We start from the raw sequence: 25,325 nt of genomic DNA, 5'->3' as shown, positions 1-25,325 counted from the left end.
ACTGATTTATTTTTGTGTTCCATTGGTCATAGTCTGGCTCATGAAGAAATTGGTCTGTAATTGTACTAGGTATTTGTTTGTGAATCCACCAATTCTTATCCTGTTTTTTCTCTTACTCTTCTATATTTTCCCGCCACCCACCTTCTCTTAACAACTGACTTCTGGACAACTTTACCAATGGTGGAAAATGGAGGTGGGAGTAAGACAAAAATCAGAGTATTTATTCTCCCGCCATGGGGTGGAAGGGAGTTAGACATCAGGAAACATCTTTTGCTGTGGTTGTATCTTCTAGCTAAAGCTAGGCAGCCTCACTCTCTTAGATCTAACTGCTTCTGGATAATGTTCTAGCTTTCCTTAAGTAACCCAACTTCTCGATCTGGTGTCAACTTTTCTTCTGTTTGCCCAGGTTAGTCATGTTTCCAGTTGTTAATAACCTGATATGCCTCATCATTCCTGATTAACTCACCAGCTCTTTTATCACCCACATAAATAATTCCCTGAATTTATTCCTTCTACCTGAAGACCTAATATAGTTTGCTTTTTTGGACCATTTGTATTTCCATACATAAATTAACTCACATTTATTCATTTGACATCATTTACCAAGACTTCATTACACACCAACCTTGTGCAGGCACAGTGTGATGGGGATGGTGAACCCATGAATAAGATACACATTTTTCTCACCCTTTATGAAAATGATACTCTAGTATAAAAGATAAATATTGTATCATGCATTTTGGGTATAATACTATAAAAATAAATTATCTAGTGTTAGGAGGTTGTCTAACAGAGGAAAGTTGAATCACAATGAGGGTAGGAAAGTTCTCACTAAGAATGGACTTCTACTATTGAGAAAAAATGGTGACATCGCCTTGGCAATAGGAAAAGTGAGAAACAGAGAACTTACTTTACAAATGCTAAATTAACTTCTTATTTTGCAAATTTTCTGTAATGTCCTTTAGTATTTGCCTCAAGCATAGAGCACTATGAGGCTGGAGAATGTGGATGTAAAGGAGACTTTATTATGCATGTTCTCTTATGACTTTTATGATTCAAAAATCATCATTTCAAATTTTTCATAAGTATCTAAAAGTTTATAAGCTACCTTAGGAACATATTCACTAGATGAATATTTTTTTTCTAAATTAAATAAATACCCAAAGAGAAAGACATGAGAATTCATCATGGCTTTATTCAGGCTTTGGCTACTATAGCCCTTTATTCCTAGTTAGGGTAAAAGGGATACAAAATATTTCACATAATTAAGCAAACATTTTGACTTTGTTTTAGGTAAAGCAGGACTCCAGCTGCTCAAACAAGGATATGGGATCATAGATTTGTTGGCTGTCCTGTAATCCTTAATTCAAAACCTCTTGGAGACATACAATGAAAAGCAACTGGGTTTGCACTAGAAAATTTAGATGCCAAAAACTGTCAGTCACCATGTGTCACTCTGTCCTTTAATTTGGAATGATCACCTTAATGTACAGTGTGACTGGTATTATTTTATGAATGTTTTAAATTTGATTAAAATATTAACTAATTACATGGGATTTTTTTAGGCCCTATGTCCGGCACTGAGAGCAGTATAATATATAAAATACATACCTTGACCTTTAGAATTTTAGACTTTTTTGTCTGATAAATGCACCAAGTGAATAAGCCGATAATGATAGTTTGATAATTCTAAAATAGTGGTAGGCATAACGTGGTATATGACCCCCTAGAGAAAGGCACTAGCTAGCTTTGGGAAATTGAGGAAGGCTTCTTGGAGGAACCAACAGCAAATTGTGAGAGGAGTGGACTACCTCATTGTGGGAAAACACAAACTCAGGTTGACAATTTTTTAAGTAACAAAATGGAAATCAAACATTGGTTCTTTTTCAAAACAAACAAAACCAATATTTTAATAAATTTCTGAGGTTGAGCTTATAAATACTATAAAATACTATATTTACACTAATTGCTATGACTCCATCAAAGCCACTTGAGGGTTGTTTCTGTTGAAAGGCCTCCCATGATGTCTTGAGCACTTTTTCTTTTGTAGTTAAGTCATGAGGTACGTTTCACCCTAAGATCTCTTTATTTTTTTTATAAATACATTGTAATTGGAGCCATAATTAATAAAGTTGCTTAGTGCTCTTAATTAAGTTAGACATTTTCAAGACATCAAAGATTACAATGTACACCAATTATTTGCCAGAGTAGATTAATACAATTTGCCTTACACTAATTAGACAACGAAATGAGTCAAGCAAAGAATAAAAGTAAACCTCCCTTGCAACAATCTCATAAAGATTCCTATGCCTGTCCAAGCTGTGCACTGGCTCCCATTTTGGCTTTGGGTCTACTAGTCTGAATTTTACTTTCAGTGTGAGTGATCTTTTACCTTGGCTGTTCTTCACAAATATTCTTAAAATATGGCCAGTGTTCTATCTTCTTTCATGTTCTGTTGCTTCTTTTCAATTTTAATTTGCCTTATCTTCTGGACCCTTTATTTTCATCCATACATTTTCTGCTGTTTCCTCTTTATACAAGGGTTGCTTAATTCCACCAGTGTGTCTGTGTGCATGTGTCTGTCTTTGCTTCTCACTCATGTAATATACACATATTCAAAAGACCATTTATATAAATTGCTACACCAACACAGAACAGGGAGTAAGTCCAGGAAAAGTTTTATTTATTTTTTTTTTAAGACTGAGGTCCTGAAGATTCAGTGAGATTTTTCTAGAGAAGAACTTCTTAAAATTTTTTGGTTTTAGGATATTTTTATACTCCTGAAAGTAACAGAGAACTCTAAGAGCCTTTGTTTAGTGAATTATATTGATCACTATGTGTATAATATACATTAAAATAAAAATTTAATTTGTTCACTTACAAGTAATTAGTAACTTTAATTCATTTACAAGTAACTATAAAATCTATTATATGCTAAGATAAAACTTTTTTTAAAAAGTACTGATTGAAGATTTTGAAAGGTATTGTTTTATAATTTTACAAATCTCTTTAATGACTGATTTGATAAGATACTGAAGGTTTCTTCCACCTGCCCTGTGTCATAGCAGTTGTACAATGTAGTTCTGAATGACACATTTAATGAAAATTCCACCTCACATAGATGTTTAATTGAATATCGGAAAATAGACTTAGTAACTTTTTCAGATAATTGAAAATGTTTTTGATATTATACTAAAGCTTGAAACCTTGTAAATTCTTATAGATTGGTTATAATTTGTACTCTGAAACTGCATTTTTCAGTAAGTTTTTCTTACTATGTTTCATGAAAATCCACTGGCTTGTCTTGCACTTTCATACTTTACCCATAATCATTGTGCATGGAGGTATGCAGATCTTCCAAATTTTGGCATATTTTTAACATAGTATAAAAGAATCACATTTATTAATACCACCACATTTTCACAAAAGTCTGTTAAGTATTGAGAAATAGTCAAGCTCACATGGAAAATTTTTCAAAGTGTAAATTTTCATGTCAAAGTCCAGATTTTATCCTTTGTGATATATGCCATCAAGCAAGATTTTATAAAATCAAATCTTATTTATGTTTATTTAAAATTTACAAATAACTTAGTAATTTTAACTTTTATTAAATTTAATAAAGTTAGTAATTTTATTGCCTCATTAAAGACATTCTTGAGTAAAATTGTCTTTTTGTAAACAAGTGCCTAAATAATGAAAAAATACAACTTGGTTTTTATAGTTTGATATCTCTGCCTTGACTGTTTTACCTACCATAGTGTCTGTAAAATAAGTTTATCAGCACTGTGAAAAATGTCAAATAGTGTCATTGTATATTTCAAAAATATTTTTGAGCCAGTGGACTCCCTGCAAGAATTTTAGGAAACCCAGGAAGCTGCCAGATGGACATTCTGACAGAAAAAATAGGGTATATACAGATTAAAAGCACCAAGTGAACAAGGGCTTATAATTACCAACAGCATAATTTATGCTCCCTAAATATGACTAGCTGTCTTTAGTCTCCATGTTGCTATGCCTCTAGAGGAGGAGACAGTAACAAGGTTAGAATGATGGTGAGAGGACAGGCAAGTGCACAGTGACCTATACTGCACTTTGGTGTAGGGTTAACAACCTATTAGCTTGGCCTTATTTCCATCTTTATTTTTCCAAGCCTGTAGAACTGTAATGTCTAATAAAATAGCCATTAGATGAAAGTGGGTTATTTTAAATTAAACTTAAAATCACATAAGTTTTAAAGTATAACTGAGAACAATTATACTAACCATGTTTCCAGTACTCACGATCATATAGCCAGTGGCTATTATTTTGGTCAGTGCAGATACAGAGTTTTTCCATCATTGCAGAAAGTCACTCATCAGTTTTGCTTTGGAATATCATGTTCTTTTTTTCCCCTAATGATAATTTATTCTATTTATCTTTATCTACCTTCTTCCAGAGGAACTTCGCACTTTCTGCCATATTCATGGTTCTTTGCTCTGTTTCTGTGTTTGTTTAGTATAAATCCCCATGAAAACACCCTGTCTAATGTAAGAGATTGTAACTTCTTAATACCCTTCATCTTCATGTCACTCATTGAGAAAACCAGAGCTGCTCCATCTCTCATTCTTAGACCGCTTATCCATATCTTCTGGTTTGTATTTTCTTATTTCCATTTTACTTGCTATTTGAATTCATTAAGAACAAGATACACCGACAGACTTACGTTATATGATCAAATAACAGTTCTCTACCAACATGTAAAGACTTCTGGCCTGTACTCTTAATACTATTACTTGAGAAATTCCAATAAGTGGACACCCACTAAGAAGATCACTCAAGCAATTTTTAACTGTTTGAAGTGTCCGCATTTTGTTTCATTCGCTACATGTCCTGTCTGGTTTTCTGTCTATTTTCATCCTATCCTTTTAAAGGATTTCATGAATTTTGAAAGATAATCTGTGAAAGTTACCAAAACTTGTTGATCCTCTTTTACCCACATATTTGACTTTGTATCATTTATCTTCTACTAATATGTCTGCCACAGAATCCAGGGAGTTGACCTAAACTCCTTCCTGCCAGTCCTTTCATCCCCTAAATCTAACTGGCAACCAAATTCTGCTCTGTCATCTATGTCTTTCATGTTGATTCTTTCCTTTCTGAACTTCCCCAAATAAACCTGTGCTGGGAGAGGAGACTTGGAATGGAAATGTTCTCTGGGAGATGTGAGATCCTTAAAAGGGTAATTGAAATTTTTTAAGAGTTGAAAATCTGGGGGACTTCTAGAATAAAGATTTAAGAAGGAGTTTCAGGTCAGTAATGGTTAGTAATTTATGAGACAAATAATTTCCAAAATATTAGAAGCAAATTTGGAGCCCATAGCCCTCAACTTCTTGAAGATATGTAGGGAGAAGAAAATAAGCATTTTCAAGGATCTTTTGAAATGAAAGTTCCATGCATGATGGAAGCCAGCTATAAATGATACTAATCTTTGAATGGAAAGAGCAGCTGTCTCAGAGGGAGCAGAAGCCTTGGCATGAAACCTCCTAGTTTCTGCTGGTTGCGCAAAATTTTGCTAACTTTACCTACACTGTCTCTCCACACCTAACTTCTTGTTTAAGGCAAAGGAATACTGTGTATGTAATAACATCCTTTCCCCATCACCTAAGACAACTGGCTCAAGGAAACTGGTGATTGAAACAGCAGATTGTGGAGTCTTCCAGAAGTCTTTTGCTCCCTAAGGAATATTAGAGGCAACCAGGAATAAGAGAAGGTAGTAGACTCCAAGAAATAATCCTGGCCCCTTAAATTCTCCACTATTCTTGTGGAGACAAAAAGAAGTAGGTAGAACATCTAACTTCATCTCAACAACAACTCCATCCTGACATCCAGGGATATGAACATTGCATGGTTATTTCCACAGTTGTTTCATTATTTCTACCATTATACACACTCCTTGAAGAGAGGGTGTTTTTTTTGGGGTGGGGGGCTGGAGTTTGAACTCAGGACTTCATGCTTGCAAAGCAGGAGCTATATTTCTTGAGCCATGTTTCCAGGCTTTTTTGCTCTAGTTATTTTGGAGATAGGGTCTTGCTCACAAGCAAGACCTGGATGATGATCCTCCTATTTTATGCTTCCCACTACGGCTAGGATGACAGTAGTGCACTACCATGCCCAGTTTTTTTCCATCCAGATGTGGTCTTGTGAACTTCTTGTCTGGGCTGACTTTGAACTCTGATCCTCCAAATCTCAGTCCTCCAAGCAGCTAGGATTACAGGGATAAGCCACTGGTGTCTACAGGGCACATATAATAATGACTACATACAGCTGATGACATTGGGCACTTAATAGATTCTCAATGTTTGTGACTTACAGAGTACAGTCAAAAGGGCATTCCATCATTTGAGAGAAATGCATAAAGACCAATCTAGTGATTGGTTCTCCTGTGCAATTTATATTACATATTATGTTTCTCCTGTTTTTAAAAGTTACTATCAGAATAATAAATTCTGACATCTATAATATTTTAATTCTGATATTAATTTATAGGATTTATAAGAGCTGTAGTCTAATCTATACCATACTTGCTCTGAATTGTCATTTATATATGTGTGTATGTGTATATATGTATATGTAGCTATATATGTATATGTAAAGGGTATAAATTCATGTTATAAAGGCACAGAATTAGAAGTAAACAAAGAGTTAATTAGCTTGTCCCACACTTTTAGACAAGTTTGAGCTCATAAGAATAGAAGCAATGTTTGAAGGTTATTAAGTTTAATCACTGCTGCAGAATCTTAGCCTCTGTCACAACTAAACTACATATATTCCCATCCATATCCATGTTTTCAAGGTCCAAAACTGGGATTCAGGAGTTGAAAAATGACTTTTGTTCCACTTCTGAAGACAAAAGAGTATGTGAATGTCAAAATTTGGAAACTGTAGAATAGTGACCCCTTAACCTGTTTTCTAGCCTTTCACCTGTTTTTATTTTTCTTAATCAAACCTGTGACTTCCTGACATTATTTTATATTTTCACATTTAATGTCTAGAAAATAAGTCTTACAAAAGCAGCTTCTTCAGTTTGCTCAAAATTCCTATTTGGAATAGCACACAAAAGCTGGCACTCAAGAAATACTTGATTGGATAAAGACATATAATCACTTTTGATTTAAAATGATAGCAGTCACCCTTCACAAACATGCCTTCTATATGAGAAAATTATGTCAAATACTTTATATGCATATATTACTTAATACTAGCAAAAACTTGAAAGACAGTATTATCTTCATTTTAGAGAAAAAGGAACCGAATCTCCGAGAAGTGGTAGTGTTTGTATGAAATCAAAAACTGGCTAGAGAAGAGCCATTTCTGGCCAAATGGCATAAGGAACTCCACTGATTTGGTCTCAACAAAACTGACGAACATGTACATTGTTTTTTACAACAGTCATTTTAGCCTCTAAGAGCATACAGTACTTGAAGAAAGCTTTCTTAAAGAAAATACCCAAACCTCCATCAAAAGGGTATGGTATTTGAACTAAGGCCCACATTTTTCATCCTTTTCCTGCACTCCCAGACAGAAACTCCACTCTAGGCTGGCATGGCTACGAACACAGCTGCTCTCCTTGAAATCTCCAGTCACAGGATTGTGTTCTCTGTGGCTCTCAGCATTTCTCATCCTACCTCCAACACTAATGGTAAAGGTTAGGTTTCAGGCCAAGAGATAGGGCCTTCTAAGCTCCTTCCTTCTGCCAAGGCCTACTGGTGGATCAAGGCTCTGCTTTGGGAACAAAACAGCTGAAAATAAACAGACCTTTACCACTCTGCCCCAGCTGATACTATTTTTACTATTTTGCTTATTTTAGAATTAATTATATTGTTATCTAAGTGCATATAATTAAAAGTAACAAAATGGAAACAACAATTCAGAGTCTTACACTGAGAAAAAATGTCTCTTATCTTCTCTTTTAGTTCTACTTCCTGGAGGTAACTATCATCAACTTTCCAGACTTTGTTCATGGATTTTTATCTCTGCATTTCTGACTAAGAGATATATGCTGTTATTTCTTGATTTGTCTCTTACAGAAGATCTGTTTACTTCTGGAAATGGTAGATTATAATTTGTCAATATTCTACTCAACTACATAATCTCTCCATCCATAATTTTTACTTTTCTATCAAGCTTTTTTTCTAGGTAGACTAGGTAATGATTACATTATTATGACTATGCAAATGTTTCCAGCTGCTAAAATAGGTAAAGTACTTACTCTTAAAGTGTTCAGTGCTGGGGATTGAACCCAGGGACTTGAGCATGTTAAGCAAGTACTCTAATATTGAGCTACATCTTTAACCCTTGAAAGTGTTTTCCAACTCCCTTTCCCTTCATTTTTCCTGGATTTAAAAATTGCCAAGTTTACTCACTTCATATTTTTCAAATGCATAAAAGTTCTCACATCTATTTTGACTTTTTGTATACTCAGGTACATAATTCCTTCACCCCCCACCCAGCCCCATAGATCCTTCGTGAGGAATCTTTGATTCTTTAGATTGATTCAACCTGTTGCTCGCTGGGCTTGTTGGACTTTTGACCATTTGGGACTCTTCTTTTTCATTACCCTTGAGGTGACCTTTGCCAGCATTCTTTGTGAGCTGCCTTTCTCCTGGATTTGATTCATTTTCTTGGGCAATTTTTGCTATAACACATCCTTTGGAAGCTGCCTAGGGGTAAATGTGCAGCAGATACACTTTTATAGACCTTGTATCTAAATATGACTTTATTTAGCCATAATAGTCGATCAATACAACTGTATATAGAATTCTGTTCTGGAAATAAGTTTTCTTTAGAATTGTGATTTTTTGGTATGCTATCTTATAGATTCTGAGGTCAAATCTATATTGCTGGTGTACGTGATATTAATGTTGTCTTGAAGTGGTCTTACTCAGTAGGCTTTTCCCATCTGGAGACTCACACCTTTAGTTCCACTAATTATTCTTATATATTTTCCTTTGAAAATTTTCTTCTTTACTTTTTTTTCTTACTTAAAACACCATATTTGATATTTTGTTGTCTTGAATTGATACTGAATTTTTAAGTCATTCTTACTTTGAATTCATTGGTATATATTTTTACTTTCTACATTTCTATGAATTTTCAAGTGTCTTATTATTTGAAATTTTTATGTATTTTAAACTAATAGAGTCATGTTTTCACTCTTTAATTTTTATTTTTCCCTAGAATCCTCTTCAAGATTCATAAATGAAGTTCATATCTCAATAATGACATCTAGAATTTTGTTCTAATCTTCACATTTTAGAATACTTTGTCTGTACTTGACTTTGTCTTTGTAACTTTGATGTTCTTTTCATTTTCTCTTCTTGATGTCATCTTCTATGTAAGAGCCTCCTTCAAATAGTTATTGATTTTTGTCCATCCATATTTAAGAGTAAAGCAGTAAAAATGGTTGGTTATGCTGATTTCAATTGCAGTTTTTTGTCTAGTGCCTTTCCACTCAAGGTGTGGTTCATGGACAAGCTGAAATTCAGAAGTTTAAGGAATGATGAATCTCAGGCCATATCTCAAACCTAATGAATTAGAATATGAATTCTAGCAAGACTTCTGATGGTCTATGAACTACACCTTGAGTAGAAATGAGTTTGAGAAGCACTCATTTTGTTGACTTTAGCATACTGATTATAAAGTATGCCAGGCTTTCCATTATTCCACATCATTTAGTTTCTCTAGGTAAAACCCCTTCATCTTATTAGGGGGCAATGTGTGCTAGCCTCTGACTTTCTGGGGATAAAGGTAATAACTACAGAACTCTATTTTCAACCAATTTCCCTGCTTTGGGCTCCATACAATCTCTGTCATGTATAGATTTGGTACTTCTAGGTTTGAGATCTTTTTGGGGCTTTTCAGGGAAAACTATCCTGCTTTTCCTTGCACGACTCTCTGAAGGTTTTTGGATTTAACTTCCTTCAGTTTTTTATAACATTTATGAATCTTCTGTTATTTGTTTGCTTTCCACTTCTTTTTCATAAGTGTCACAAGGCCAAAGCAAAAACTCATTTACTGTCATTTAGTTGAGTATTTGAAAAGAGAACTCATAAACATCAATTGTCAACTAGATAATTTTGAAGCAAAGGAGAAGTGGGTGTAGCAATAGGAAGGGTCTGCATTAAAGAGAAGTCTGCCTAGGAGTTTAGGGAATATGATTGACTGGGATATTAGAGAAAAGGGCAGAAACCAAAAAGAGGCTGCTTTGCTGTTTATGTCCTAATGCTGGTATCAATCCTTGCATCAAGCAGAATCCTTTCTAGTTTAAGAGAGAAGAATTTGGGTTACTGTGGGGCCTTTTGGCTGTTTCCTACAACTGTCAAAAGTAGACTTCTCTAATGTCACCATGGATTATAAATGTTCCTTGGATTTTATATATTCTAAGGAAGTATCTGAATCCTGCTTTGATATAAGAACCCTGAAACAGCCACATCAGAACCATAGTTATTCCAGGGGAACCAGTAGTTAGGGAAGCCTAGAAGCAGTGTAAGTGACTCATTATCCTTTACGAGTTCTGTGTGGCAAATGGGATTTAGAATGGTGGTTCCGTATCTGTGTTCCAGGCAACATTACCCCTACCCGGTGCTCCTTGAGAAAAAAAAAGTTCAGGATTGATTCTGTCAAAGTTGATTAGCACTGCCAAAAAAAAAAGTTTATACCTAGTATATATATCAAAATATAGACTGTGGAACAAATTGTACATATCCAATAAAATTCTGATTTTTACTGGTATTAATTTTCTTGATGTCTTGAGCAAATGTTAAATACTGATATAAAAATTTTCCAAAGTATTCTGGTTGTGAACATGTATTTTATCTGCCTAATGGTTTATGGCTACTCTGGACAAGTTCTATAGTTAAATAGTTCGATGAAGTGATATGTTTTCTCCAGAAGATCCATAATGCATGCGAGTATATTAGTCTGACACTTCACTAAAGAGAAAAATGTGCAGTTTTAGCACATTGTTTCCAAATCTTGTTGACCATAGAACCTAGTTTTGACAGAATATCTCTTAGTATTCTTTTGAAATAAGGGACTTCATAATATGAGACCACTTTTCAGTGAGCTGAAATTGGATAAGGCATGTATTTTGCTCAAATAAGCCTTACTATGTCCAATATTATGCACAAACAGACATGATGGTATCAAACATTAATATTTCAGAACATATGTTCTTTTAATATGGAACATAACATTCAATCATCTAAATATAATTCTTGCTTTTGCCACGTGAAATACTTTCTCTACCTCACTACAGTATAACATTACTGCTGCTATTTTAATTGCCAGTTGATATCATCTAAGAAGCAGCTGGCTATGTTTTGACTGTGACAGAATTGATAGAAGTTGTGGATATGTGTGTGTAACTGGAATTTGTAGTTCTCCAAGGTTTTGATTTATGTTTTTAAAAAGTGCCATGTGCCTCAATAAGTGATGACTCACTCAAGAGATTTGAGATTCTCACAATCTGAAAGTTTTTTTAATGTAAATTTAAATTAGGTATTAATTGAAAGGTAAATAAAAATCCAAAATTTTCATATTCTGTGGATTGGTACAAGGTCCTCATGAATTATGACATTATGTTAAGCTTATGAAGGCCCAATGGATGTGTTTCTAACACACACTAAATATGATTAAATAAAGCAGCATCAGCTTGAGAGGTGAATTCAAATGTGTGATGGAGTAATCATATGGTAATAACTGGGAATTTTGGAGGCAACAGCATGAAATAATTCTGCTGGTCATAGATCTGGAGCTTTTTATTTAGAATAGTTTATAGATTTGTTTTGACTCATCACATTCACTTCACTCCTCCTTCCTACTCACTGCATGAATAAAAAGAAGCCTGACTGAGAATCAGGGTGTGAATCATGGCTAACACACAGTGTTAACTTGCTCAAGTGAGCATTGTACTATCATTAGTTAGTATAAGTCTTTACCCAAATGAGTAAAGGAGCTGCTATATGTGATATCATAGAGCATATGGTAGAGAAGCTTTTAGTACATCTTATTTTTTGTTTAACATCAGAGCTAAATAATACTTGGAAGTCAAATTCACTGTGATTCTATAGTCAGTGGAAGGCTGCATTAAGTGATTGTAAAACTATTATTAATGTGAATAATAGCTTACTGTTATTATTTACTATGTATGATAAACTTTTTTAATAGACAATTTTTAGAGCAGTTTTAGGTTGATAACAAAACTTAGAAGACTGTACAGAGATTTCCCATATACCTCTTGCCTTCATATTGTGTATAGCTTCCCTCACTGTCAACATCCTACCATGGTTGGAACATTTGTTACAGAGGATGATGAACCTACTTTGACACATAATCATCTAAACTCAGTGGTTTCCATTAGGTCTCATTCTTGGTGTTGTACATTCTATGAGATATGGCAAATATATCATGGTATGTATTCACTATAGAACATCATATGGAATGGTTTTGCTTCCTTAAAAAGCTTTTGTGCCTATTCATTTTTTTCTCCTTGATAATCCCTGGCAGCCACTGGCTTCTTAAAGATATTTATTTTGATTGATTAACCTGTTTACTGTCTCCATAGTATTGTTTTACAGAACATTACATATTTGAAATCAACACCATCTAACCTTTTCACAATGCTTTCTTTCACTTAATAATTTACCTTTAAGTTTCCTCCATGTCTTTTCATGGATTGCTTTTATGTTGCAGAATTGTCTGAGTATATCACACATTATGTATCCTCTCACCTGATGAAGTACATCTTGGTTTCTTTCAAGTTTTGGCAATATGAGTAAAGTCAAGATGAATATTTGTGTACAAGTTTTTGTGTGTACATAACTTTTTAATTCTTTTGAGTAAAAGAGTGCCACTGCAAGTGCATACTTTTGGAAGAAGCTTCTGAATTTTCTTCCAGAGAAACTTTATCTCTGCATTCCCTGTATGATTGAATGAGAGTTTTCATTTTTCACCATCCTCATAAACACTTGCTCTTGTCAGTGTTCTGGATTTTGACCATTCTAATAGGTGTGTAGTGGTATGTCATTCCTGTTTTAATTTGCATTTCCTTTGAAGGCACATTATCTAGAATACCTTTTCATATGCTTACTTCCCATCAGTATATTTTCTTTCATTAAAGTTTTTTAAAGCCCATTTTTCAATTAGATTATATGTACATTCTTTGCATCCCCAGAGTTTTAGTTATGAAAACTACTCAGATGATACCAGCATTTTTAAATTCATCTTTTGTCTAGTGAAATATACTTACTTAATACTTTAAGTAAGTAAAAAGTACTTTCTATTAGGAGACCAAGATGGCAGATAGCTGACAACCCTGGAGCCCTGAACGCCAAGTCTGAAAGAATACTTTAGATTTGTGGTAGCAAGGATAAGCTAACCTGATTTTTTTTGCCAACTAAGTTATTGCCAATGCATATTGTGCACATATGTACAATGACTGACCTTTAAATTAGCTTTTTATAGTGCATAACAGACCCAGAAGCCCAGGTACTGCAGACTGGCAGCCGCCAGGTGGCCCACTGAAAAGTTGTTTTTCCTTTTTTTTCTTCTTTATCTACTCTCTCCAAAGAGCAAAAACACAATGCAGAGAACTGAAGAAAAAGTTTTACAAGCATTATCTCCATCCTTCCTATCCTTCTGCAATCACTGAAAACAGCATGCTCCCCCATAACTGAACTACACCTTTATACACATTAGGGCCTTATTACTCTGTAGCCCCCACATCTCATCCCTCTTCTTCCCCTTGCACCATTCCCCCCATCCCCTCTTCTAGTGCCATCATTTTAATTTCCTAAGTATCATGCTTTATGGAAACAACAGTTATCTCCCCAATATCCAGTGTTTACAGATAATATTGCCAAGTGCTTTATATATTATGTAAATAACTGGTTTGGCACTGAATGTGTGAATTTGTAATTGCTAAGTTATACCTGCAGGTCAGTAAACAGAAATATTACAACAACTTAGCTAACAACCAAGGTACTCAATATATAAATTAAGTCAAGGGAAAGATAAAGGGTGGTTAAAAGCCCCAACTAGCTAATCAACAACACATGAGCAAAGCACAAAATAGAAACATGGGGAAAAAATAGAAGGCAGTGGAATACAATTTCTCAAAAGGCTAGCAATAACACAATAGAGGATTTGGTGGAAAGTAAAGGGCATGAAAGTTGTTCATATCAGAAGAGTGAAGATAAGAATGTTCAGTGAGCTTAAGGAGGATCTTAAAGTGGCCATGCAAAAATATTCAATAAATCCCAAAAGAACATGAAAAAAAAAACTTGAAAAGACACAGAAACGACTAAATGAACTCAAAGAGGATTTCAACACATTCTGAAATGAAAATAAGGAGATTATAAAAAAAGAAACAAATGAAACAAAGAAGACCATACAAGATATGAAAGATGAGTTTAACAAATATATGGACAGTCAAAAAAAAAAAGAATCAAACAGAATCTCTGAAAATAAAAAGTTACACAAGTCAAATAAAAAATACAGTTAAAAACCCCTGCAGCAGACTGGAACAAGTGGAAGACAGACTTTCAGGGCTCAAAGACAAAATAGATATTAAATTTTAAAAGCAGAAGAATTCTTAAACAGAAACCTCAAGCTCTATGAAAAGAATATGCAAAAACTCTGCAACCCCATCAAAAAAGCAAATTTGCAAATCATTGGCATTGAAGAAGAAGTACAGCCAAGGATATAAGTAATGCATTCAACAAAATAATAGCAGAAAATTTCCCAAATCTCTAGAAAGAGATGCCCATTCATGTACAGGTAGCCCCCAGGACACAAAAGAGACATAACCAAAGTGCAACCTCTCCACAGCGTATTATAATTAAAACAATTAGTACAGAGAAAGAATATTGAAGGCTGGAAGAGAATAATCAAATAACATATAAAGGTAAATCCATCAAAATAACAGCAGATTTCTCAACAGAAACCTTAAAAATATGAAGGGCATGAAGTGAGGTATTTTGAGCACTGAACAAACAAAAATTTCAGTCCTAGAATACTCTACCCAGCAAAGCTATTATTCAAATTGGAGGAAGAATAAAAACCTTCCAAGATAAACTAAAACTAAACAATACACGACCAATAAACCACCACTATAGAGGATTTTGAAAGGAATACTACACAAAGATGAAAACGACATAGTCATAAGAAGACGGGGATTATTAAATCTCAAGAGGAGAAAAGATAGGTAATTAGAGGGTAACACAAAATTAGTTGCACTCACACAAACCCTTACACAACAAAAACAACTAAGTGGCAGGAATCACCACATACCTCTCAATATTAACTCTGAATGTTATTAGTCTCAACTTCCCCATCAAAGACATTGATTGGCAAATTGGATTAAGAAGGAAGACCCAACAATTTGAAGTTTATAAGAAACACACCTTTCAGACAGAAACACACATTGTCTTAGAATGAAGGAGTGGAAAAAGATTTTCCAAGCTAATGGCCATGAAAACAGACAGGAGTAGCAATATTTATATCAGATAAAGTAGACTTAAAACTCAAATTAGAAGAGATGAAGAAGGCTACTTTGCACTAATAAAAGGGGAAATACATCAAGAGGAAATAAGAATTGTTAACTTACATGTGCCCAATGTCAGTGCACCCAACCTCACTAAACATACACTACTGAACTTTAAAACACAGATAGACCCCCAACACAGTGGTAGTAGGAGACTTCAATATTCCTCTGTCACCAATAGAAAGGTCATCCAGAAAAAAAGTCAACAAAGAAACTCTAGAATTGAATGACACCATAAATCCAATAGATCAGACAACTACAGAGTATTCCATCCTGCAACAGCACAATATACGTTCTTCTCAGCAGCCCATGGAAATTTCTCTAGAATAAACAAAATTTTTAGGTCACAAAGCAAGTCTTACCAAATATACAAATTTTCAAATAACCCTCTGCATACTGTCTAACCACATGCAATAACACTAGAAATCAACAACAGAAGAAACAGCAGAAAATGCTCAAACAACTAGAGACTAAACAACAAACTGCTCCATGATCAGTGGGTCTTTAAAGGAATAACAGTGGAAATTTAAAAGTTCTTGGAATTTAATGACAATGAAAGCACAATGTATCAGAACCTCTGAGACACAGCAAAGGCAGTCCAAAGGGGAAAATTTATAGTCTTGAATGCACATATTAAAAACACAGAAAGATCTCAAGTAAATGACCTAATGCTGCATGTGAAATTCCTAGAAAACTAATAACAAACTAAACCCCAAAGTAGCAGGAGAGAAATAACACAAACAAGGGCCAAAATCAATGAAATAGAGACCAAAAAACCATACAAAGATCAACAAGGAAGAGGTCAAGATGTGGATTGTTGACATCCCTAAACCCAAGCAGTGACTAACCTGAAGAAGGAAGACTAAGAATCCCAAAAGACACACATGGGTTTATAACCTGTGAGAAGCAAAGCTCTCTCCAAATCCATAAATAGAGATGCAACTAGCCATGGGAAGAATGACTTCCAAGTCCCTACCCATAAATGCTCCACAAAGCTCCACTCCTCTGTGCTCCCTAGTATGTCCTGCTTCCCTGCACACATATGAACTCTGAGCTCCACACCCCCTCCCCCCGCTACATGGCCCACTACCCCACACCCTGAAATTCCAAGGGAACCTATGTTCCTACACAAGCAGGCCCCAGGGCTCCCACTATTACACAGGTGTCAGAAGGTGCAAGCCAGCAGGCTTTGTTCTCATATGCTTACAGTAGCTGCTCTACTCAGTCCCTGGAAATACATGCCCTGGCCCCAGCAGGTAGAATCTGGGCCCCACTGGCTTTGGCCACCATACTCAGCTCCTGGAAACCCAAGTCCAGGCACAAACAGCCCTGGGGCCCTGCAGGCCTCAGAAGGCATAAGCCTGCCAGCTTTGTTCTGTGCCTGCAACAGCCAGTACACAGTTTCTGGAACCCCACACTCTAGCACAATAGAACCAGGGACTCTGCTTTCTTGCTGATACCAGAAGGGTCAAGCCTGCCAGTTTGCTGCCCCTTGGGCACCTTCAATTCCTACTCAGTGCCAGCAGCTTAACACCACAAGCACAAGAGAAGTCCATGCTTTGCTATTCTGCTGGTGCAAGGCTTCCCTCCCCACAGAGCACAGAGTCCCAGTGCTCCCACCATGTCAGCTCTTGAGAGCGCTCCCACTGCTCTGTCAAAGAGCAGGAGTCCAGCTCCTCCACTGAGTGGCAATCTGACACTTTGTGGGTGCCAGGAGACCTGCTTCCCTAAGGTGCACAAAGGCCCAGTACTCCTTACTGCTCCCATTATGGGAGAGCACCCACTGTCCCATCAAAGAATGAATGCCAGATTCCCCACAGAGGTGAAGAAAGCTGTAACCTCCTACTCTGTGGGTGGCACCAGGAGGCCTGCTTCCCCAAAGTGCACAGAAATCTAGCACTTCCAACCACTCAACTGTTGTCTCCTCTGTCTAAGAGCTGGAATCCCAGCTCCTCCAATCTGCTACACTGCAAGTATCAGGAGGTCAGCCTCTCATGGTGCACAAAGGCCCAGTGCTCCCTACTGTGTCCAACCATGGGAGAGCCCCCACAAACCTATTAAAGAGTGAGAATGCTGGATTCCCCACTGAGGGGAGGAAAGCTGTAACCTGCTACTCTATGCGCAGCACCAGAAGATACACAGAGTCCCAGGAGTTCCCACAATGCCTGCTTGCAGGAGGGTCCTCACTCCCCTGTCTAAGAGCTTGGAATCCAAGTTCCTCTGCTGAATGGTATTCTTCTACTCTGCGTGTGCTAGGAGGCCTGCCTCCCACAGTACACAGAGGCCCAGTGTTCCCCACCATGACTGCAAGAGAGTCCCACTCCCACATCAAAGAGTGGGAACCCCAGATCCTTCACTGAGGGGAGAAAAGAGGTCATCTGCATCACAACAAGAACTCTACAAGGGGTAATGTTTCCAACATGCAACTCTGAGGAAAACTGCTGGAACCCAAGGAGAAAAAGCTCAAAACTCCAACCACAGGGTTACAAGGGATCGAAACCCCAAACCAAAAACAACTCCAGATATGTAAATCTCAATGCAGAATGAAACATCAATACAACCACTCTCCCTCAAAAGCCAACTCCACCATTAAGGATCTAAACAACTTCCTAGAAGAGATATCAAATACTGAATTCCAAAAAACAGTATTCAAAATGATTAACGAGCTCAAAGAAGAGACACAAAAGCTCTAGTGCCTGATCTCAAAGAGGATGTGAATAAACAGTTAAATGAGCTCAAAGAAAATACAAATAAATAGATGATTGAAATTAAGACTGTGAAAGAGGAAATCAATAAAGATATGGAAAACCTGAAAAACAATGAACCTGAACTAAAGAATTCAATGTCCCAAATAAAAATCTCAATAGAAAGCTTGGTGAGCAGAGTGGAACAAGTTGAAGATAGAGCATCAGGAACTGAAGACAAAGTAGAGGAATTAGGTCAAACAGTAAAAGATCACAAAAGAATTCTAAGAATATATGAATGGGACATGGAAAACATCTGGGACACCATGAAAAGATCAAACCTATGAACCATAGGTGTAGAAGAAAGAGAAGATGTACAAACAAAAGGCACAGATAACCTATTCCATAAAATAATAGCTGAAAATTTCCCTAAACTAGAAAAAGATAGAGTTATCCAGGTGCAAGAAGCTTACAGAACACCAAACCATCAGGATAAAAAGAGGAACATCCCCAGACATATCATAATCAAAACACTCAGCACAAAGAAGAAATAAAGAATACTGAAAACTGCAAAAAGGGTTAAGGGAAAGTAATGGAAGGGGTTGAATGGACCAAAGTAAAGTACACCCAGAGTGGGTGTATATTGAGAAATGCCTTTGAACATCAACTTAAATATTAGTAAGGAAAGACAGGACTGTAAAATAGGTCCAGTGTGTGTGTGTGTGTGTGTGTGTGTGTGTGTGTGTGTGTTACTAGTGGGGTAGTAGGGTGAATGAAGGAGATAAAGGTGAGAGTATGTGGTTGATGGACTTAATATACCTATGTGAAATAGGATAAAGAAACCTCTTGGAATTGCTTTAAGTGGTGTGGGAAGGAGGTTGAGGGGGAGAGACAATGGGGGCAATAAAACTAATGTACAATATAAGTCTAATTGGAATTGTCATTGTGAATCCCCCCTGTTTAATGAATATATAATAAAAATTATAAAAAATATCAATGAAACAAAAAGCTAGTCCTTTGAAAAGATAAATATGCTTGACAAACCCCTGCCACATCTGACTAAAATGAGGAGGGAAAAGGCCCAATTAATAGAAGTAGAAATAAAAAAGAAGGGGAGATCACAACAACAGCAAGGAAATCCAGAGAATCATTATGGATTACATTGAAAATCTATATTCAGAAAATTGGAAAATCTAGAAGAAATGGACAAATTTCTAGACACACATGACCATCCAAAACAGAGCCAAGATGATCTAAATTACCTAAACAGAACTATAACAAGCAATGAAATTGAAGCAGCAATAAAGTCTCCCAAAAAAGAGAAGTCCAGGATCAGACTAAGTCCCTGCTGAACTTTAAACTTTAAAGAAGTTTATTAGTACTTTAAAGAAGTAATAGTACCAAAACTTCTCAAACTTTTCCATGAAAGAGAAAGGGAAAGAACACTGCCAAACACATTCCATGAAGCTAGTATTACACTCATCCCCAAAATGGACAGTGACACAACAAAAATATAGAATTATAGACCAATATTTTTAATGAACTTAGATGCAAAAGTCCTCAATAAAGTATTGGCAAACCAAATTCAACAGGATATCAAAAAGACCATACCCCACAATCAAGTTGGTTTCATACAAAAGATGCAGGAATGGTTCAACATAAGCAAATCATTAAATGTAATACAGCATATTAAGAGAAGCATAGACAGAAACCACTTAATCATCTCAATAGGTGGAGAAAAAGCCTTCAGCAAAATTCAACATCCTTTCATTTAAAAAAAAGCTCTGATGAACCTAGGAATAGATGGAACATACCTCAACAAATAAAGGCTATATGTGTCAAGGCTATAACCAACATCATACTAAATGGGGAAGACTGAAGCCATTTCCTCTAAAGTCAAGAAAAAGATAAGGGTGTCCACACTCTCCATTCTTATTCAGTGAAGTTTTGGAATTCCTAGCCATAGCAATAACACAGGAAGGAGAAATAAATGAAATACAAATAGGAAAAGAATTCAAACCATCCGTATTTGTAGATGACATGATCTTATGCATGAAAGACCTGAAAAATGCCACCAAAAACCTCCTAGAGATCATAAATACCTTCATCAAAGTTGCAGGATACAAAATCAATTCACAAAAACCAGTTGACTTTCTATACACCAATAATGAACAGACTGTGAAAGAATATAGGAAAACAATTCCGTTTACAATAGCCTCAAAAAAAAAAAAATAAGGAAATAAACTTAAGAAAGGATGTAAAAGACCTCTAAAGTGAAAATTGCAAACCACTGAATAAAGAAACCAAAGAAGACTACAGAAGATGGAAAGATCTCCCATGCTTATGGATTGGCAGAATCAATATTGTGAAAATGGCTATATTATCAAAACCAATCTACATGTTCACATAATTCCCGTGGAAATTCCAATGACATCCATCACAGAGATTGAAAAATCAATCCTAAAGTTCATTTGGCAACAGAAAACACTGGAAAGAGCCCAAATAATACTGAGTAAAAAGAACAAGACTGGAAGTTTCACAATACCCTACTTCAAACTGTATTACAGAGTCATAGCAATAAAAACAACATGGTACTGGCCCCCAAATAAATATGAAGACTAGCAGAACAGAATAGAAGATCCATATATGAGATATGTATCTATGCAGCTATGTCCACCTGATTTTTGACAAAGTTGCCCAAAACATACAATAGAGAAAAGACAGCCTAACCTATTCAACAAATGTTGCTGAATATCTGCATGCAGAAAACCAAAATTAGATCCATGTCTTTCACCCTATGCAAGTATCAATTCAAAGTGGATTAAGGACCTTAATATAAGATGTGAAACTTTAAAGCTAGAGCAGGAAAGAGCATAGAATACATTGGAATCAATAGGCATAGGCAATGACTTCCTAAATGGAACTCAAACTGCTCAGCATCTAAGTGAAAGGACTGACAAATGGGACTGCATGAAGTTAAATAGTTTCTCAACAACAAAAGAAGTGGTGACTAAATTGAAGAGGTTGGCCACAGAATGAAAGAAAATCTTTGCCAGCTGTACATTCGTAAGGGGAATTAATAACTAAATTATACAGGAAGTTCAAAAAACTAAACTCACCTAAAATCAATGACCCAATGAAGAAATGGGCAAATGAATTTAACAGAGTTTTTTCAAAGGAAGAAGTCCAAATGACCAAAAAAGTCACAAAGAAATGCTTAATATCCCTCACCATGAAAGAAATGCAAATTAAAACTGCATTAATATTACACCTCATTCCTGTTAGAATGGCTCTCATCAAGAACACAAACAACAACAAATGTTGTCTAGGATAAGAACCCTTATATATTGCTAGTGGGAAAGTGAATTCGTACAACCACTGTGGAAAACAGCATGGAGGCTCCTCGAGAAACTAAAAATAGAATTGCCATATGATCCAACTAGGAGATATGTATATCCTAGGGATATACCTGAAGGAATGTAAGTGAGATGGCAATACGTGCACCTGCACATCCTTGTTTATTGAAGCATTATTCATAATAGGTAAGCTGTGAAAACAAACAAGATGCCCCACTACTAATAAATGGAATAATAAAATGTGGTATTTACATGCAATGAAATTTTATTCAGCCATAAAGAAGAATGAATTTTTTTCATTTTCAGGTAAGTAGATAGAACTGAGAACATCATCTTTAACTGACATTAGCCAGGTTCAGAAAGCCAAATGCCACATGTTTTCTCTCATATGTACAATATAGACCTAATACAAATATAAGTAATATCATGAAAAACAGGTCACACTAAGAGAGGTCACCTTTGAGAGAGAGAGATGGCATAAGAAGGACATTAAAAGGTGAATTCTATACAAGAATAAATATAGAATTTTTAAACCTGTTTAAATCACCATAAGAAGGGGACTAAGGTAGAAAGGAGAAAAATAGGGGAGATGAACCTATTCAAGTTGTAATACATACCTACATGGAAATGTCACAAGGAAACTCCCTTATACAGCTATCTTAAGCCAACAAAATTGTCATTTTGTTTTTTATAAAAACAGAGAATAAGAGGGAAGAACAGGTCCTGCCTGGGGTTTGATATACCATTGGGAGAGGGGAGGAAGTGGGAATAGGTGTAGGAGGTGAATATGGTGAAAATATTGTGTACTCATGTATGTAAATGGAACAATGAGATCTGTTGAAACTATTCCAGGAATGGGGGAAGAGGAGATAAAGAAAAATGATGGGGGGGGTAGATATTCAACTATGATATATTGTAAGAACTTTTGTGAATTTCACCAGCACAATAACAAAAAATTTAAAAGTACTTTCCATTGTTTTTGGCTTAATTTTGCAAAAAGCCATATCTTAGAACTTTACACAGAAAATTTCTTCCTCTAAACACATAATTTATCACTAAGCCCTCATAGGCTGCTGGACTATGACAGTAGATAGGTAGAAAAGTATTCTGTTTCAGAAATATTTGCCTAATTCATTTCTACCATTACTGAAAAGAATTCTTTTATTGGGGTAAGTAGGAAGTAAATTCTCTAAGAATCTGCAAATATGTGAAACATGTTTCATTAAACCTATCGAGTGTTACCTAAGTTAAAAACAAAACATTTTTAGCATAAAAAGTATAAAGTATTTTCTGTTAGCATAAGGGGAAAATATTGACTGGATGTAAGATATAGGAAAAAATTAGATTTTATATTATGCACCCTTTTTCAATCAAAGCCTATTTTTCTGAAAAAAATGTTTTATATGTTAACATAATGCATTATTTTGAATATGTCAATTTTTATGCACTCTAACCCAATGTCTGAGGTAGGGCTTAAACATGTGTAGATAACATTATTTCTCAGACAATGTATAAGTTTTCCTTTAAATGACTTTAAAAATACTGTTCTACCACATGTGATTTTTTTTGTATTCTCAAACCAAATATCCATTACCTACTTTAAACATTTCTCTCAGTGAGAAAAAGGAAACTTTATCCATGGTCTTCATCCTTGTTATTATTTCAAGTATCATCAGTTCAGTGGACCTTAAATTCTAAACCAACCTCAAAGTCTTTCCTTCAAAAGTACATCTAAAGTTAGCACACATTACTCACTCCTGGGGCCACCATAAGAGTATTTCCTTGAGGCAATGCTCAGGCCTTCCAAAGTTCTTCTTAGCCTTACAGAGAATTTCTCTCCCTTGATAGATGAATATAAATGTCTCCCTCTTACTTACCCCCATCTCCTCTTCATTGGATTACAGCATCTAAAACAATTTCTTCCACATTTATTCTTGTAATAGAGTGGTGAACTCTATTTTTAATGTTTGGTCTGACAGTTTTTAGATTCTCACCCTTCTACACTGAAGCACCAGACTAGGCAACCAACAGAAGAAAGACTCTGTGCCCCACTCATCCTTTGAGGTTGGCTACAAACTGCTGGACAGATCCTTGCCTAGTACTTGACATCTCCTTCAGCCTGGCCATCTAGCCAATACAAAGGCCTTACTGTACTCTGTTTTCCCTTTGTTTCAGTTCTTCATTAACTTCATTTCATTTCCATTGGTGCCTATGTGCCATTTGTCCATTTGTCTTGGCATCTATTGTAAATTTCTAGAGGGGATTTAGAGCATATTAGTCATTGACATAATAAGAGTACATGTGACAATATGTAGACTTCTTTATAATGATTAATCTTATGTTTTATACCTAATCATCCAATACCATATATTGAGAATATAACAGAGTTTTGTTCAGGGTATTTTGTGTCATGTCTTAACAGCTAATAAATTAGCTGAAATAAGTAGTTCATCCCTGAAAGGGAAGAACCTAAGTGACTTATTGAATCATGATTTTAGTAAATATGAAAATAAAGCATATAATTGGTAGACTGTTTTGGAGAGATTAATAATCTGAATTTACAGGACAAAAATTAGAATTTTATGTATCAGTCACTTCGTAGGTAAAGAAATGTATTCTGGTCAGACAAGAGTTATGCATGAAAATGTGCTAAACATGACGTTTCCCTTCTAGTGGCTCCCTGTCGTGCCGTGATGGTTAAGAAAGCACACTCTGATGACTTTCTTATCTCTGTGATTCCTCCTATCTGGAATCCTTCTTATATGGACACATCCAAGCAAAAATATCAATGTGTTCTTTTTTCTTTTAATTTGGAATTTTATCTTGTTTTTAACCTTTTTTTTAGTATGTAATAGTTGTACAAGGATTTTGTTGGGACATTTCCACATATGCATAAAACATACCCCAGTTATGTTCATCCCTCATCTTCCTCCCCTCTGCTTAAAATGACATTGACAGCTTTCAATGTTCCATATTCACACATGTATAGAAGGTATAGTGACCATATTCACCCTCCTTTACACTCTTTATTTACCCTCCCTGTCCCTCTAGTAACCTCCCTCTAAAAGAACCTGTTTTATATTCCTTTCTTTCATTGTGTGTCTGTTCATTGTTCAAAGGGGTTTTGCCTGAATATTTAACTTGTAAATATATTGTACTTAATCCAACCAACCTCCTCTATTACTGTTCTTTACCCTTTTCCCCCATCCCATATTGTTCAACAGCTTTCAGTGTGTTTTGTTGTACCTTGTTCATATTATTCACTCTCATCATTCTTTATTCCTTTTCCTCCTCCCTTAGTCTCCTCAAACAGTATCACTGTTGGAAACATGTTATATGTATGTATACATGTATGTATATATGCTCAGGCTCACATGTTGTATACATTTATTGTTTGAATCAATCTTTCATATATGAAAGAAAACAGGCAATCTTTTTCTTTCTTAACATGAAGTACTTAACATGATGCTCTCCAATCCCATCCATTTACCAGTGAACAACAAAATTTCATTTTTTAAAGCATTCTTTATGGCTCAATAAAATTGCATTGTATATAAATACCATCTTTTCTAAATCCATTCATAAGTTGTAGGACATCTGGGCTGTTTCCATAGCCTGGCTATTGTGAATAATATTGCATTAAACAAGGGGATGCATATGTCCTTATTATATCTTGACAGGCATTCCTTCTGATACATACCC

Source organism: Castor canadensis, chromosome 6 (assembly GCF_047511655.1).
Source record: "Castor canadensis chromosome 6, mCasCan1.hap1v2, whole genome shotgun sequence".
In the NCBI taxonomy this organism is placed as follows: Eukaryota; Metazoa; Chordata; class Mammalia; order Rodentia; family Castoridae; genus Castor; species Castor canadensis.
This window is presented reverse-complemented; position numbering follows the sequence as displayed.